The following is a 16402-nucleotide window of genomic DNA, read 5'->3' on the forward strand; positions in this document are numbered from 1 at the left end:
AAGGCACTGGGAAATGTGGGGCCCCTGCAAGATGCACTGGGCAATCTGGTGGTTGTGCCAGAGGAGAAAGCAGACCTCTTTAACAAATTCTTCACCTCTGTTTTCTTGTGCAGGAACCGGGACTCCCCCACCGTGTTTCAAGACGGACTTGAGGGGAACGCCTCAAGACCTAATGTTGAGGAGGACCGGGTTAGAGTGCTTCTGGAGGGGCTGGACATGTTCAAGTCAGCAGGTCCAGATGCTCTCCAACCCAGGGTGTTGAGGGAGCTAGCAGGGGTTATTGCAGGGCCCTTGGTACGGCTTTTCGAGCGCTTGTGGTGCTCGGGCCAGGTGCCAGATGATTGGAAGATAGCCAATGTGGTCCCCATCTTTAAGAAAGGGAGGACCCGGGCAACTATAGGCCCGTCAGTCTTACCTCAATCCTGGGGAAACTCTTTGAGAAGATCATCAAGGAGCACATCTGTGATGGGCCGGCATTGGGGATGATGCTTAAGGGCAACCAGCACAGTTTCATTAGGGGCAGGTCATGTCAGACCAACCTGATTGCCTTTTACGATCAGGTCACAAAAGCATTGGATGCAGGTGTCGCCGTGGATGTAGTCTTTCTGGACTTCAGCAAGGCCTTTGACACTGTCTCCCACCCCATCCTCATTAAAAAACTAGGTGACTGTGGCATCAATGCCTACACAGTCAGATGGATTGCTAATTGGCTGAAGGATCGTACTCAGAGGGTGGTGGTGGACGGGTCATATTCGACCTGGGGGGAAGGGAGCAGCGGAGTCCCCCAGGGCTCGGTCCTTGGGCCCGCGCTGTTCAATTTCTTTATCAGCGATTTGGACGACGGGGTGAAAAACCACCTGTTCAAATTTGCTGATGATACCAACATTTGGGGTGAGGTGGACACGCTAGTAGGGAGGGAAAGACTGCAGAAAGACCTGGATAGGTTGCAGGGGTGGGCTAACAAAAACAGAACGTGTTTCAATACTGACAAGTGCAGGGTGCTGCACCTGGGCAGTAGTAACCAGCAGCACACTTATAAGATGGGAAACTCCTTTCTTGAGAGCACGGAGGCAGAAAGGGATCTTGGAGTCATCATTGACTCCAAGATGAACATGGGCCAACAATGCGAGGTCACGGTCAGCAGGGCTAACCAGACCTTATCGTGCTTCCACAGGTGCATCTCAAGTAGGGCCAAGGAGGTGATCCTCCCCCTCTACGCGACACTGGTCAGGCCACAGCTGGAGTACTGTGTCCAGTTCTGGGCACCGCACTTCAAGAAGGATGTGGACAACATTGAGAGGGTCCAGAGGAGGGGCACCCACATGATCTGGGGACAGCAGGGCAGACCCTACAATGAGAGACTATGGGACCTGAACCTGTTCGGCCTTCACAAGACAAGACTGAGGGGGGACCTTGTGACCGTCTACAAACTCACTAGGGGGGGACGAGAGGGGTTTGGGGGAGACCTTGTTTCCCCTAGCACCCCCCGGGATAACAAGGAATAACGGCCACAAGTTGTTGGAGAGTAGGTTTAGATTAGACATCCGTAGGAACTACTTCACAGTTAGGGCAGCTAGGATCTGGAACCAACTTCCAAGGGAAGTAGTGCTGGCTCCTACCCTGGGGGTCTTTAAGAAGCAGCTCAATGCCTACCTGACTGGGGTCATTTGAGCCCAGTTTTCCTCCTGCCCAGGCAGGGGGTCAGACTTGAAGATCTACAAGGTCCCTTCCACGCTACTTCTATGATTCTATGATACAGAAGTTAGTTCTGGCACCTTAGACCCAGAGGCCAGACTCTTCAGGCCCCAAATCCAGCTCAGTTGTGATGGTCCCTGTGCAGGCCGGGCCCTGATCCCGCCGCCAAGTGCGAGTCGGGGGGGCAATCCGCGGCCTGTCTTTGCGCACGCGGGCTGTGGCCAGCAGCCCGGGCACGTGGGGTCGGAGAAAACCGGTGGCGAGCTAGAATTAGTCACAAACGCGTCGTGGTTGATTAAAAGATTATTTACTTACACCCAAAGATGGTAGTGGTGTAGGCTGGACAGCTTTCCAGGTGCAGCTCCGCTTAAATCCTCGTTGGAGGACCACGACAAATTCTTTCCCACGGAGTTGTCGAAGCTCCATGGGTTCGGTTCGGTTCCCAGGCCCCGGAGTTGTTTAAGCTCCGTGGGTTCGGAAATTGGGTTCGGTTCCCTGGTCCCCCGGAGTTGTTAAGACTCCGTGGGTTCAAAAATTGGGTTTGGTTCCCTGGTCCCCCGGAGTTGTTAAGACTCCGTGGGTTCGAAAATTCAGTTTACAGGAAAGGGATACGTCTTGGATTGCGCTCGGTGACGGGGAGAGGCTAGAGGCGGTTCGTTCTTTTGTTCCCCCCTCCGGAGTTGTTAAAGCTCTGTGGGTTCGGTTATTAAGCCTCTATTGCCTGCTTAAGAGAGGCGCGTTGGGTCCGCAAGGGTCCACATCACTTAGAGATCTTCACACAGCACGAAGTCTCCTTCTCCTGGCGAGTTCTGTATCTCTCCAGTTTTCCTCTCTCTCCGGCTTGGGCGGAAGTTACCCAAGCCTTTTGTACGGCTAGCAAGCCAATAGCTAGCCGCCACGTGTGCCTACATTTAGAACCGGCCAATAATGTGGCGCGAATCTAAATACAAATGGCGGGAACTCCTTTGCAACGTGCATCACTAGTATGCAGCAAAGAAATGCACCCTGCAAAGAAGCTACAAAACGGCGGGAAAGCCTTTTGCACCCGGAGCTCCCCTCCACAGCAGAGAACTCCACCATGCAAAGAAACTGTAATTTAGGTGGGAACATAATTTAACGTTGCCGAAGCACACACAAACAAAAACCACAACTTTGGGTTGTGACAGTCCCATTGGACAGAGTGGTATTTATCCCTTCCCTCCACAATCCCTGATCAAAGCCCGGAAGCAAGGGAGCCAATGCTGTACCATAGGCTGAAGCCAGGTCACCCAGTGTAATCAAGAAGAAAACTGGAGGTAGCTCCATGATGCCCACGTGATTCTGCAGCTCGTACATCACCCAATTGTAAAAGGTGCCAGGAAGTGCCATGAGGGTTTTTCCTGCGGCCAACTGCAGTTCATCATTTTCTTACTAGAACAAAAAAGAAAACTGGAGTAGATGCCCAATGCACAGTTTATACAGCGGTAAGTCAGGCGGGGGATAAAGTTGCCTCCTCTTAAAGGGAAGAATAATGATGCACTAGCCTCAGCTTCTCCAGTGGCCCAGTGTCTGCCCGCTCCCTTAAGTCCATTTCATCCTTGGCTCCAAGCAAACTGTCTCTCCCACCACCTACCAGCCACAGACTGTAGTAGCTGTTCCTGAATTCACTAAGTCCCCCTAATAATTCCTTGCACGAGATCCCTCACTCATAAATGTTAACTGAAACACTTGGCTGAACAATATTTTGTCTCTGGTTGGCTGGCCAACTGCAGAATTCACCTGGGCTGTAGGACACAACTTCAGCATGGACCAGGAAACTTCTTGGACAATGCTGTCCCCAGCAAAGTACCTACATACTCTAGTCTCTCTCAGCAGAGGAGCTGCCCCATGTTTCAGAGGAGCTCAACAGTGGGCTGGATCGTGTCTGTGCTCTCCAGAAACATCTGGAGGAGACTGGTCTTTGTGCAAGCCTGCAGCCTCTAACCAGGGTCCATGCAGGAGATGCACCATAGGCTCAAGCTACATTGGAGCAAACAAACTAGGCATAGACTAAGGTCTTTTGAGGAGAAACTGGGCAGAGCTCACTCACTTGGGTCTCCCTCATGTCTTTGGAAGCCAAGTGGATGATCCTCCTGACAAGGCTCCTATCCAGGCTCTTTGTATCCCCCTGCAAGTCCTTCTCCAGGCTGGAGTAAATGGTTTCTCTTGTCTCCTGAGAACACACCAAGAAAGAGAACAATGGGTTTCTTTTGGGACCAGTGCCAGACCATCCAGGACTATGATGTTGGACATCAGCTACCCAGGGATTGTTCTACAGCCACTCTAAGGGGGAACTTGCTTCCTGGACAGGAACACAACCCAGGCTGTCTTGGGTTTGTCCTCTCCTGCAGATATTTACAGCTGGTACTAACAAGGGAGGAGTGTCAGGCGCTGTGAGGGAATGTAACAGAATGGTGGGAGACACAGAAATACTATCAGAAAAACAGTCAGATGCATCACAGGCACTGTCAGCCCAGTGCACAGGGGAGGTGGGAGTGACTTACATTTCTTCACAGAGGGGGACACTTGGGAAGTAACAAGGAGCTGCCAGGTGATCCTGAGCAGCAAATTTAGCAGGAGTTTGCTAAATTTGATATTTCATATCTTAGTGCTGTGAGATACTTGAAGGAAGACACTAAAGAGGCTCACAGCATTATCCATAGGCTTGTCTGAATGTGGCTTATACCATATCTATCATCTACTGGGGAGGGGGAGATGATGCCCATGTTAGCATGCCCTGATATCATAGTGACATCACAGTATAACAAGGACATGTTGTTTTGTGACCTTTAATAGGAAAGGAGGAATGGAAAAGATACAGCAGATGGGCAAAGACCAGTTTTAATTGGGGTCCCTCCCTACACAGCCTTGGAAGGAAATGCTTAGAGCAGCCGTGTGATAGTCATCACCCTACCTCCTCCTGTTGAAGTCTCTCCAACAGAAGGCTCACAGTAATGTCAGGCTCTACATCTGCCTGGCCAAACCCTGGGCCAAGACTGCCCTGAGCTTGATCCATCAGGCATCTCCCTGCAGAGGCATCACTGGTAGAAAAACCTGAAGTGGAGGAAAAGGATTCTGTTGATTCCCAGTGGTCTCATTCATCACCACCTACAGCAGCTCTGCTGAAGCCAAATCCTGTGGCCTGGCTATAAAGGAAAGGTTTCCTAGCACAGCAACAACAGGAGAGCTCTCTAGGCCACCCTTCTGAGGCAGCTGGTAGTGCTAAAAAGGCACTTTCCTTAATGTAATTTAGTTCTGCCAAAAAGCTCATCTTGGTCAGTAGGATGGAGATGATGCTTTGGTGTCGGCCAGCATCAGAAGCTAAAAATCTATAATCATCAGTTCCATGCACAATGGCCACAGCTGTACCAGCTAAAGAGGCAAGAGTGGACTTGGTCAGGGAGAAGATGCATCTTCCCTTTTCTCCTGCTCTGTCATGCTAGAAGATTTGCTTGCAAAATGGCCCAGCCAGTTGAAAGGGGAGATTACTGTGACATTTGTTTTCAGGAAAATAAAGGAAAGGGGTGGGAAGGGGATGGGGAGGGACTGTTTAAATTAGAGTGGTTCCCCAACAGCCTCTCTAATAAAATGACTTACCTTCACATGTATTAAGCATCCCATATTTTAAAATGGTCACTGGAGCACTTCAACTAAAGCATATTCAATGAGCTTTAGTTAAAGCACCCCCACAGCCATTTTAAAATGTGGCGGGAGGTGGGAGGGGGGCTTAATACAGAAGACAGTGAAGCAATGCTGCAGCGTTTTAATTAGAATGTGGAGCAGACTCGATTAACTGAGCCTGCTCCAACATGTTCCAATTAGAACGCAAACTAGCACGTGTATAGGCCGCCCTAGTGCTTAAGCTTAGGTAATGTCTACAGAGACACCTCACACCACCCACCTGGCTGCAAGGAGGACAGGGTCAGAAATATCTCGGGGATGGAAGGAGGCCTTTCCTAGAACATCTAACACAGTCTCAGATGATTGGAGGCATGTCAGTGTTCAGAGGCTGAAGGCTTGATCCTGATGTGGTATCAATCACCCAAGCTATAGTCCAGGCCACCAATTAACACTAGTTTGCACAACTGAAAATCTGGCTCTAGAAAAGCTGATGTTAGCTAATCCACCTATTCCTTGCGCTTCCAAGAATGGGTGTGGGACTAGAGATTAGGCATGGAGAACATCATGGGGATCTTACCTCTGCTGGGTAGTTTCAGGTCGATGACTTCCATTGTTCAAAGTTGGCTTAAACAAGCTTTCCTTCTCTCACATGCTGAGCAGCTCCTATCGCGAAGGTGTCCAGAGTCACTCAAGCCACCAGGTTCAGGACCCCAGGAAAGAGATGAGCCAACAGTCCTTGTGATGTAAGCACCGCTCTGACAACTAGGTGATCATGTCCTACCTCATAGGTGGCTGCTGACCAATATGGGGCTGTGCATTATGTAAGCCAGGGGTAGGCAACCCCTGGCACCAGTGCCCAAGTGTGGCACTCAAAAGCATTTTGCTTGGCATACATGCCTCTGGATGGACAGCAGGGAAGGGGCCGGAGCTACATGGCAACAGCAAGGATTGTGCCCCTCGTGGCTCCCCCATCATCTGCCCCAGCACACCAACATCTTACAAGTTGAAGTTGTGGGTGTTTTTGGCACTCTGCCCAAAAATGTTGCTGACCCCTGATGTAAGCTTTCACAGGGCTGCATAAGGCTCCAGATATAAGTATCCCCAGAGGAGGCTAAATTTGTTTTGCTGTAGAATAGCTTAGTCCCCCAGATCACCTTGGAGTTTCCTGTCTTCTCCAGGTGTGCTGTACCTTCCAACACTGATTGAGTATTTAAATCTGTCCATGGTTGAATTTATAAGAAATAAAAACAGGTAGGAACCAGAAGCTTCCTCTCACTTGCTAATTCTTGGCCTCCTTTGTTTTTGCATCTTGTCGTCCAAAAGGGCTTGTTGTAGCTGCCAGATGTTACAGGACTGGATTGCAACCATCTTGTCCATCCAGCCCGCCAAATGCACCCTGCCCACATAGATCCTGGGCCTGTCTACATGGCGGCTCCACCCGCCCCCTCCCTCCAGTGCCCTCAGCAGTGGGTGCAGGGTGGACGGCTGCCATGAAATCTACTCGAGAATTCGATGATTCAGGACTTTAAAACTTGGTCCAGTGGGAACCTCACACAAATGTCTCATGAGGTAGAAAAATATGTATATAAAGGCACTCTTGTTTCCCTCCCATGTCGCTGCCACATCCCCTAAACATTAGTTATTAAATTCATACACAACCCCTGTCAGACTGACTATGATCACTGTTCTCAATTAACAGATGAGTATAGCAAGGCAAAGAGAGAGCAAGTGGCAGGTCTAGAAGACGTATTGGTGCAGGGAACTGAACCGAGACCTCTTGAGTCCCTTTTCAGAGCACTCTGATGTGTCAAACTCTCACTGCAGAGAGTTTGCTCTTGTTTTTCCTGAGATGCTTGTAATTCATGGAGGGGGAGGGAGCTTTTCCCGATAATTCTAGACTGGTTGCATGTACTGCTAAATGAATAGGTGTGATTAAGTGCAGCATGTGCCTGCATGCACTGGAGGACATGCAGGACAAGTAAAATAAATAAGTGATTGGAGGAATTGTACAAGATGGTTGAGCTGTTATATTTTTTACGCAAATACAGCATCTGGCTTAATCAGGCTCTTTGTTTCCTTCAAAACACAGTGAGAGGCTGATACCCCCTCTGCACAGGGCTATCTGCATGAGCACTTTTTTCTGAACTTAGCAACAGCAAGGTCTGTGATCTTAGGTGTGCTACGTCTCAATTCCATATGAGGGAAGTTATGCCAAAGTTTGCCATGCTATTAAGGCTGGTTGTGAGGTATCTTACAGGGTGCCGAGCACAAACATCAGTCTTCTAAAATAGTGCCTGCTAGTGGCAGGTCAGGCATACAACATGTGCAGGAGTTTCCCTTGATTATTGCATGCTTCTGGCTTGAACTTCAGAAATGGACATCACCTGCCTGTCTGGGTAGTGATGCACAAAAAGGCACAGGCTGACAAATGCTTGTCCTTTCATTCCTCCCCATGATGCCATCAGTTTCTTGACATACAATGCACCTGCTGATAGCCCAGGAATTTAAGCTTTTGGTAGTTCTTTTCCTCCACTGTCCCATGCATTCCCCATGTCCCAGCTTCAAAAGTCTCTCTTAGCATCGTGGCTGGAGGCAGTGTTCCTCCTGCTGACTGTGTGGCCAGAAAGTCTGTCTCATTGTCACAGTCACTTCAAATGTCCTTGTCCTCTGAGAACTGTAAAGTCTGAAGGCCAATGTCCTGGGGAGGGAGCTCACTGGAGTCTTCAGAGACTTGTACTTTCAAGCAAGCTATGTGCTCAGGGAAGGGAAGCCTCTCCAGGTCAGGGTAAAGGTGGCCCCTTGTGGAGAGATGTGGGTCCTCAAAGGAAGGGTAAAAAATGAAGACCATCTGTCAGCACAGTCACCTGAAGGAAGGCCTCTTGTTGGCACTGTCCACGTCCACATTACACTGCTCGTATCCTTCTGTTGGATATCTAGAGTCTTCCAAGGAGGAGCTGTCTGAAAGGGAGGTTTTCTCGCTGTCTTGGAACCCCAAGGTGTCCTCCTTAGTCTCCCTCCAGACAAAATGAGAGAACCCGCACCCTGTAAGGTTGGGCACAGACCCTCCATCCAGATGGGAGACTCTTGATTCAGAGCTAGACTCCAACCCTTTCTGACTCATGCCAGAAACTTAGCAGTTTGGGTCTCTCTTTGGAAACTGAGGCATTTCAATGTAGGGTGGGAAACTGCTGTCATCTTCCTCTGACAAGGAAAAGAGAGGAGCTGCTGCTGCTATGTTGTTTCTCGCTGAGGGATTGTTCCTTCTCTTCTGCGATTCCAGCTCTTCCATGAAAAATTCTTCTTCATTAGGCTTCTTCTCAAGAAGCCATGGCAGAGGGAAGTGCCAGCAGGGCTCCACCTTGTGCCCCCACTCCCCAGCTGGCACTCACAGGGCGGGGCACCAGTGCTCCCACCTGCCCGTCACCTAAGTGCGGACTGCTGCCTGTCAGGGGTGCACCAGCACCCTCAGGGGGTCACCCCCGTGCACCCCCTGCATATTGCCACTGCTGTAGACAGAAGTTATGATAATCCTCAGCTCTTAGATGGACTTTCCATCCAGAGATCCCAGGCAATGGTAGAAATCTGCAGTGAAGAATGCTTCAATATTGGACTCTCAAACTGAACATGTGCAGAGACTTTTCACAGACAAGCCTATAAACTGCACTTCATCAACCTCCTAGGTACAGAAAGTCATGGACTCAATATAGACAGTGGAATTCTGACACACTACAACCTGCTGGACATCCAACTCCCCAGGTACCTCTCCACTTTTACCTGTGCTGCTACATCCCCCTCCCCTCCACCCCAGCCTGTCCCTCACCCCCTGACACCTCCATTTCCATTTTCACTGACTGGCTTTCTTGCCTGCATTGCATGCCAGCCTCTGGCTTCTTTACTGTTCCTTCCATCTAGGAACAGCACATACACAGACCAACTGCAGGTGCTTCCTCAGCCTGACAAAGGGTTTTTCAACCCAAAAGCTTGCTAAGACATATTTCTGTAACTATTCAGTTGGTCTGCTAAAACATACCAGATTAGATTGAACCAAAGGACCCTGTCTGTCTGTGCCATGTCCTTAGACTAACACCCCTAGCATCTAACCAGAAGAACGCAGGGCCCTGGGCACATCTAAGCCCCAGGTCTGGGGCTGGCAGGGAGAGTTCTCTGGCAGCTGCTAGAGAAGAAGTTCCTGCAGGAGAGGAAAGAAAGTTTCTGTCACAGTTTGGCTGCCTGAGATGCTGCTGATGCTACTGTGCTACTGCTCACCTAGTTAATATTTTACCTGTTGTCATTTAAAGTGGTGGACCAGGCTGAGGCTGTAGGAGACTTCATTGGGGTACACTACCGTGTTGTGTAGAGGCCCCAGCGCCAGTGAGGGTGCACCTTAACACACGCAGTGTCACCCATGTCATGAGTTTTACTTGTCAGCAGCCTGAGGTATAGTTTCCTGGAAATCTCTGCTCCTATCTCCTTGAAATGTGGCAGGCTTCATGGCCTTAGAAGGGGCTACCATTCTTACAAGTTTCATCCAAATCAGGCAAGAAATGACAAAGTTATAGGCAGTTTGTGCTTCCCCATTATAGCCTATGGGTGAAACAGCATCGAAACAGTGAAACAGTTTCGATGAAATGAAATGGAACTGTGCTTTTTAAACGAAACTTGAAATGAAACACTGTCCCATCGAAATGGCGAAATGGAAGTTGAAACGAAATGGCGCTGTTTTGTACAGCCCTAATAATTACATCAACTGCAGCAGGGGGAAGCAGTTTCCCAAAGAAGGGTCTGCCTACTGGATACAAGAACCTGGACACATGACACATTTATACCTGTTTAACTTCCATTGCTTTATATACCAAAGTACACTGGGATTGGAGCAGACAGACAACCAGCTCTCCCAGGGTAGTTTAACAAGCACTATTATGCAGGCTCACCACTAGGTGGCAGAGGAGTTGGTAATAGCTTGTTTGCCTTGAGTAAACACAAGCAACCCAATAGCAGATAGATCAGGGAGCAGAAAAGCAGAGCAATAGATGGGGCAGACAGCACAGGGAAAGAAGCAAAGAAAGCAGCAGCAGCTAGGGCAGGGAGCACAGGGAAGGAAGCAGAAAGCAGAACAGCAGATCAGGTAGAGAAAAGGATCAGGTGGTACTCGGGGAGGGTGCAGGGTTAAATTATGGCACCTGCCAAAATATTTGGCCCCCACTGCTATATACCCTGTGGTACTTTTTTGCACTGGGGCAGAGGCAGATTACACTAGTGTAAGTGTGTTACACATCCAAACCTTAAGGAAATTCTTGTAGCAAGAAGTTGTCTCAGCCTTCCCTCCTATTTCCCAGAAAGCCAAATGGGGATATGGGTCACTGGTGCTGTTGGGTCTAGGAAAGTGGTTGGAGGGACCATGGCCCAGGTTATGAAGCCTGTTCCCGCAGCAGGCTGTCTGCTTCCATGGATCCCTGTCTGTACTGCACTAGTAGCAACATGGATGCAGCCTTACAATATTTGTGTTCAGCTGCAATTCTGGCATGCTGAAAAAACAAAAAGAAAAAAGTGAAGTTTTCAAACAGATTCTCTCTCAGATAAATGGGGCAAAGAGGAACTTCTATGGCCTCAGAACTTTCTTCCTGCTGAATTTCAAATGCCTAGTTTAAACAATGAAGGGATCAGAACTGTGTCAGAAAATTGTGCCAGAAACTTTTATAATGGAAATTGGTAACCTAATGATTAGGTCTCTACTAGCCCCACCTCCAATAAATTACAATACATGTATGGCACCAAGGAATATAACTAGTTTGGAATGTATTTGTTAGTGTGTAGCCCTTTAAGAAAATAAACCACACTCTAAAGTGCTCATTCTTCCTCCTCTCTGTTCTGGCTGAGGCTTCTATGCCTCACCTCACTTATAAATACATCAGTTGCCTGAATATATAGTTGCTTGATTATTCAATTCATAGAAGCTTCTAATACCAACACATACTGGTATATCCAAATCCAGGTACTTGAAATAAATGCTACTCCTTCTGTAATACAAGGTTTGACAAATTTATGTTCTGGATATGGATATTTTTTTAGGTATTAATATGTAATACACCTTTCATGTGGCTACAATTTTTTACAGTTACACTTACCACAGGTTCATCTGAAAATCTCTGTCTGCATCAGGAAAAATCCCCAGATTCTGCAGACCTTAAAATAAGATTTAACCAAAAATGGGAACAGATACGCGTTAAGTTGCAGAAACCTAGATGTAACAGTAATCATATATTTGAGATGGAAAAGATGTTTCTTATCTTATGGTGGTTGGTATTTAGCCAACTTCTTGGCCAGAGTATAAACTGATTTTACAGTAAACATGTTTGAAGAAATGTAATCCAAGCCCTGACGCAGTCATAATGAAGTACAAATGAAATCTTAAATAATTAGTAGATAAGTAGGTAATCTAAACAAATAAAATGTATGGGGCAAGGATTAGGCAGTAAAATATGATGTACACTAGAATCAGTCAAAGAACCCACACATAATTTCCCTGCTTAGTGGACAGAGGGAGGAGGTTGACACAGAAAAGTTAACCTATGAAAGCTAGCTTTAGACAACCTTCCTTGGACTAACACCCTCACATCATAACTCTGCTTTTGCTACTACTGCCGTTTTAGCCTGTAAATTACCCACATCCTGGGTTTGTCTTCAGTCCCGCCTGCAAGGATAAGATATTTGTGTGAAAACCAAACCTTCCATCTGAGCCAATGAGAAGAACTAGAACCTACAGGTGATCTTTCAGTAACAGTGTTTGCTGCACCACTGTCTTCTCTTAACTTCCCCACCCCACAGCTCATGGTCCCCTCATGAGAGAATGAGAGAGGGAACATGCTGAACTAGCTCATCCTCTAATGGCATTGAAGCACTTTATGGGGGTCAGCGGCTGGCTGAGGGCTCCATGGCAAAGAGGAGATTATGAGCGCCTGTGACCAAGAACCTGATTCACAGCCTAAGCAAAGTTAGCTTCTCACAACACTTACTAATGTGCATAGAACCATCTTGATGACAAGCAATATTTCACCATTACTGACATGTTTTTCGCACAATGAAAAGTAGGTGGGGAAGAGGGTGGGGGAAACTGCCCATAACTGTTGTGTTAGCTTCTCTACTGCATGACTGTTGCACTTCCTAAAGACGACATCTTGCAGTCAATCAGTAAGTCATACGAGCTGCTCATGCAGCACTTCGGTAAAATATGAAAACACTTTACAAGAGTTTCAGACAAATGATATTGCCCCTCCTCCAGACTAGACTGTGGAGACAGGAACACAAAGGAACAATTATAGGTCAGCCTGGAAATATTACATATGACTTTAAGGGCAATTTCCTTTGCAAGCCACTGCATGCGTCAGTCTTTTTAAACTAGCTTTTATTTACAAAGCAATTTTCAAGGACGTACCAGATGACAGAGAGGCTGTATTTCGCTCACTGTGACTAACAGGGTGCTCTCACACCTCCATACATAATCATACAATTTTGATTTGATGACACAGTGTACTTGCAAGTCACAAAACTTGGTTGGACAATCAAAAGCAGAGAGGCTCTGGAGAACACCTGCGCCATTGTCTGTTCCCTGAAGACAGGCACTACTGCAAAGCAAGCCGGTCAAAGTAATTCTGCCTAGAAAATTCACAGCCATAGCATGGAGAAGAGCCACAATGTTTGGATTCTGAACCAAAGAGTCCCCGTTTCTCAAGTCACAAGAGGACCCACAGCTCCAAGAGCTGCAAGCGCTCTAGAAATTAGGCCCATGGACAGAAGCTGCAGCCAGTGACATGTATACCATATTTCTGTTGTGTATTACTTCAAATTCCTAGTCTATCTAAAAAAACCTCCATAAACTTACCCCAAATCCTCCTCTGCTCTCTGCATCTGTTAGCAAGTTACTTTCATCACGAGGTTACTTTCATATACCAGACTTACTCTCTTCCCAGGTTCCTTCTTTGTTAAAAACTCAACCTAAGCTTAACTTTTCCTAACATTATCCCTGAAAGATTCCTGTGTCTCTGCCTATAGCTCCCATCTGATACTCCTTATTTTCAGTCAAAAAGGCCTACTCGCAATGCATATGGCATAAGTGCCACAGGCAGTGTTGTTATGTCCCTTCATCCCTAGAAAACAGGAAACTGTCATTATAGATTTGGGTAGAATTCAGCTCACCTGCCAGATCTTCAAGTTGAGCAAAAATGGAAATAAACTTGTTGTTCCCCGTCTCCAAGTGAGGTCCATTCACATCAAGCTAGAGAGGTGGGATAAGCTTACTCACAATCACCCACCCTGCACTTTAGATAAAAGAACAAAAAGAAAACTTTTTTTCTCAGACAGCTGTTTCTGTAAGTTGTGTCAGTGACTAACAGTTTAAAATAGAATCACATTAAATAGGGAAGCAAACATAAGAAAGAAACAACAGGATAAAAAACAAGGCTGTATTCAGCTATATTGCAACCATGTGACAAAATTACTGCAGATCAGTAATTCGCACAAACAGTTGATAAAGAAAGCACTGGCAGGAAGGAGTCTTGCCTTACAATGGGCTTGTTCCCCTACCACTAAGACTGATTCCTGCCTTTGTTAAAGCATACATGACAGCCTCAGAAGACCACACTGATAGGGAGGATCATAAAAATGAGTCATAGGAGTTTATACAATCCCATGTATCACTACAGGCTGAGGGCTGAGTGGCTGGGCAGCAGCTCTGCAGAAAAAGATCTGGGAGTTGTGGCAGACAATAAGCTGCATATGAGCCCGCAGTGTGCTCTCTTTGCCGAGAAAGCTAATGGCATATTGGGCTGCATTGGTAGGAGTGTTGCCAGCAGGTCAAGGGAAGTGATTATTCCCCTCTATTCAGCACTGGTGAGGCCACATCTGGAGTACTGTGTTCAGTTTTGGGCCCCCCACTACAGAAAGGATGTGGACAAATTGGAGAGAGTGCAATGGAGGGCCACAAAAATGGTTTGGGGGTTGGGGCACATGACTCATGAGGGAAGACAGTGAGAACTGGGCTTATTTAGTCTAGAGAAAAGAAGACTGAGGGGGGATTTAATAGCAGCCTTCAACTACCTAAAGTGTTTGAAAGAGGATGGAGCTAAATTGTTCTCAGTGGTGGCAGATAACAGAACAAAAATCAATGGTCTCAAGTTGTAGCAAGGGAAGTTTAGGTTAGATATTAGGAAGAATTTTCTCCCTAGGAGGGTAGTAAAACACTGTAACAGTTTACCCAGAGAAGTTGTGAAAGCTCCATCCTTGGATGTTTTCAATGCCCAGCTAGACAAAACTTTGGCTGGGATGATCTAGTTGGGGATGGTCCTGCTTTGAGCAGGGGGTTGGACTAGATGACCTCTTTAGGTCCCTTCCAACCCTAATTTTCTATGATTCTATGACTATTGTAACAGTTAAGTCAATTATATGCTAGTTAATCTAGTTGCAAGATTGAAGACTTGTAATTAGGGAAACTACTGGAAATTTCAGTTTGTAGAACCACCTAGAATTATTTTTAAACCCATCTTTCTTGTCCTGCTTAAATTGTTCAAGTTTGAGTCGTGAGCTCAATGTTGTCCCCTTCTGTTGAGAATGGTGAAATTCTATTGTTGCTCAAATTTTGTATTGAAGATGTGCTCTAGGTAAACTACAATTGAAAATATGCCAAATAAACCCCATCATACACTACACCTAAAACAGATCACTGACAGTGCATGAAGCAATTGGAATGCTAAGCAGATATGCCAGGCATACTTCAGAAATATTATAAAGGTCTCTTTATAAAGCCAAAATGGGTGATGAAAAAAAAATGCTGCTTGATTAAGACTGCTGTAAGCTCCTTCTTGCAGATACCACTTCAGTCCAAAACAATCATCTCCAGCATCAATAAATATCCCTAACTGCTCTTGGATACAAAGGAACATTAGTCCTAAATCAGGCTTGCTATTGTGCAAGTACATACCTCCAGCCTAAATTGCAACATACTTGATGAATGTCTCATATGCCTTGTCTTCAATTTCTATGTAGTCTGATTGATGTGAATATAAAATTGGAGGAATGAGTACCTCATTACTACTTCAAGGCCAAATTCTGTTCTCAGATGTTTGTACAATTCCAGCTGCACTCAATACAGATCTAACTTGCACTCAATTATTCCATTAATTGCTATAGTTAATCGCTGTTTTTGCTTAACATCTGTCATAAACCTTTATTGTCAATCCTGTACAGAACATAGCATCATGATTTGCAGATAGTTCCAATGTAACAGGTCGGATTGCTTGCAGAATCTGGACTAACAGATGCTAATATATTTCAGAAATAAGATCCTTATTTTGTGGTAAGGAAGAAACATAATTTCAGATAATTTTGTTTTAATTTCTCCCAATTTGTTCAAACTCATGGTAAGAAACTTAGAAACCTGTGTGTTAACCATGTGCAAGAACTCTGAAGAGAACGTTAGCAGAACACTTCATCAGAAAAGGGATTGTCCTAGTAGTTACATACTAGTGAAACATTTATAAAATGTAGTGTCTTGCAGCTGTGAACTTCCTGATTCTCTTTACCATCTGTTTCAAAGGCTTTCTAGAGGGGTTCTCATTCAGCCCCGTAAATGAGCACCCCTCAATGCAAAAGTACTTGGATCACACCTATGCCAGAAGCTGTGGGGATAAGACTTGTTCCAGGAGCCCTGTGCAGTGCGCCACAGCCGTTCCAAGTTGGTCCCGCCTTTTCATGCTGGCAACATTGAAAAGAGAAAACATGCTCTGCGCCATGACCAGGACAAGTATATCTGTCTCTTTTTTTTAGCAAACTGCTACTTCTGATGACTACTACTGCCTGGCTCTGTTTTCCCACATAGCTAGCCTGTACTAAACACAACCTATTTTTCTTAAGCACGCTCCTTTCCCCACTCCCTTGTGTTTTAACTATGTGCTGTGTCTTCTTAGACAATAAGATCTTGAAAGCCAGGAATTATTATTTAAGTCTAAACTGATTTTTTGCACTTATTTAATAACTCATTTAATACCTCATTATTGGGGAGGAGGGGGATAAGAAA

General features: G+C 46.3%; 2 long non-coding RNA genes across 2 annotated transcripts in view; both read right to left on the reverse strand.

Moving 5' to 3' along the window:
* Positions 1–1990: 1990 nt before the first annotated feature.
* On the reverse strand, positions 1991–9077 carry LOC132244640 (uncharacterized). Its single transcript, XR_009456322.1, has 3 exons — positions 4628–9077; positions 3764–3886; positions 1991–3105 (listed from the first exon to the last, which is right to left on the reverse strand). It is a non-coding gene; the product is annotated as an uncharacterized LOC132244640 (long non-coding RNA).
* Positions 9078–9946: 869 nt separating this feature from the next.
* Positions 9947–16402, reverse strand: part of LOC106738104 (uncharacterized) — a 46415-nt gene continuing 39959 nt past the window's right edge. Inside the window, exons 5-6 of the long non-coding RNA XR_009456342.1 lie at positions 11460–11517; positions 9947–10859 (exon numbers count right to left, since the gene is read on the reverse strand). This is a non-coding gene — a long non-coding RNA (uncharacterized LOC106738104). The remainder of the gene's footprint in view (positions 10860–11459; positions 11518–16402) is intronic.

The sequence above is a fragment of the Alligator mississippiensis genome, chromosome 13, assembly GCF_030867095.1.
Source record: "Alligator mississippiensis isolate rAllMis1 chromosome 13, rAllMis1, whole genome shotgun sequence".
Classification (NCBI taxonomy): Eukaryota; Metazoa; Chordata; order Crocodylia; family Alligatoridae; genus Alligator; species Alligator mississippiensis.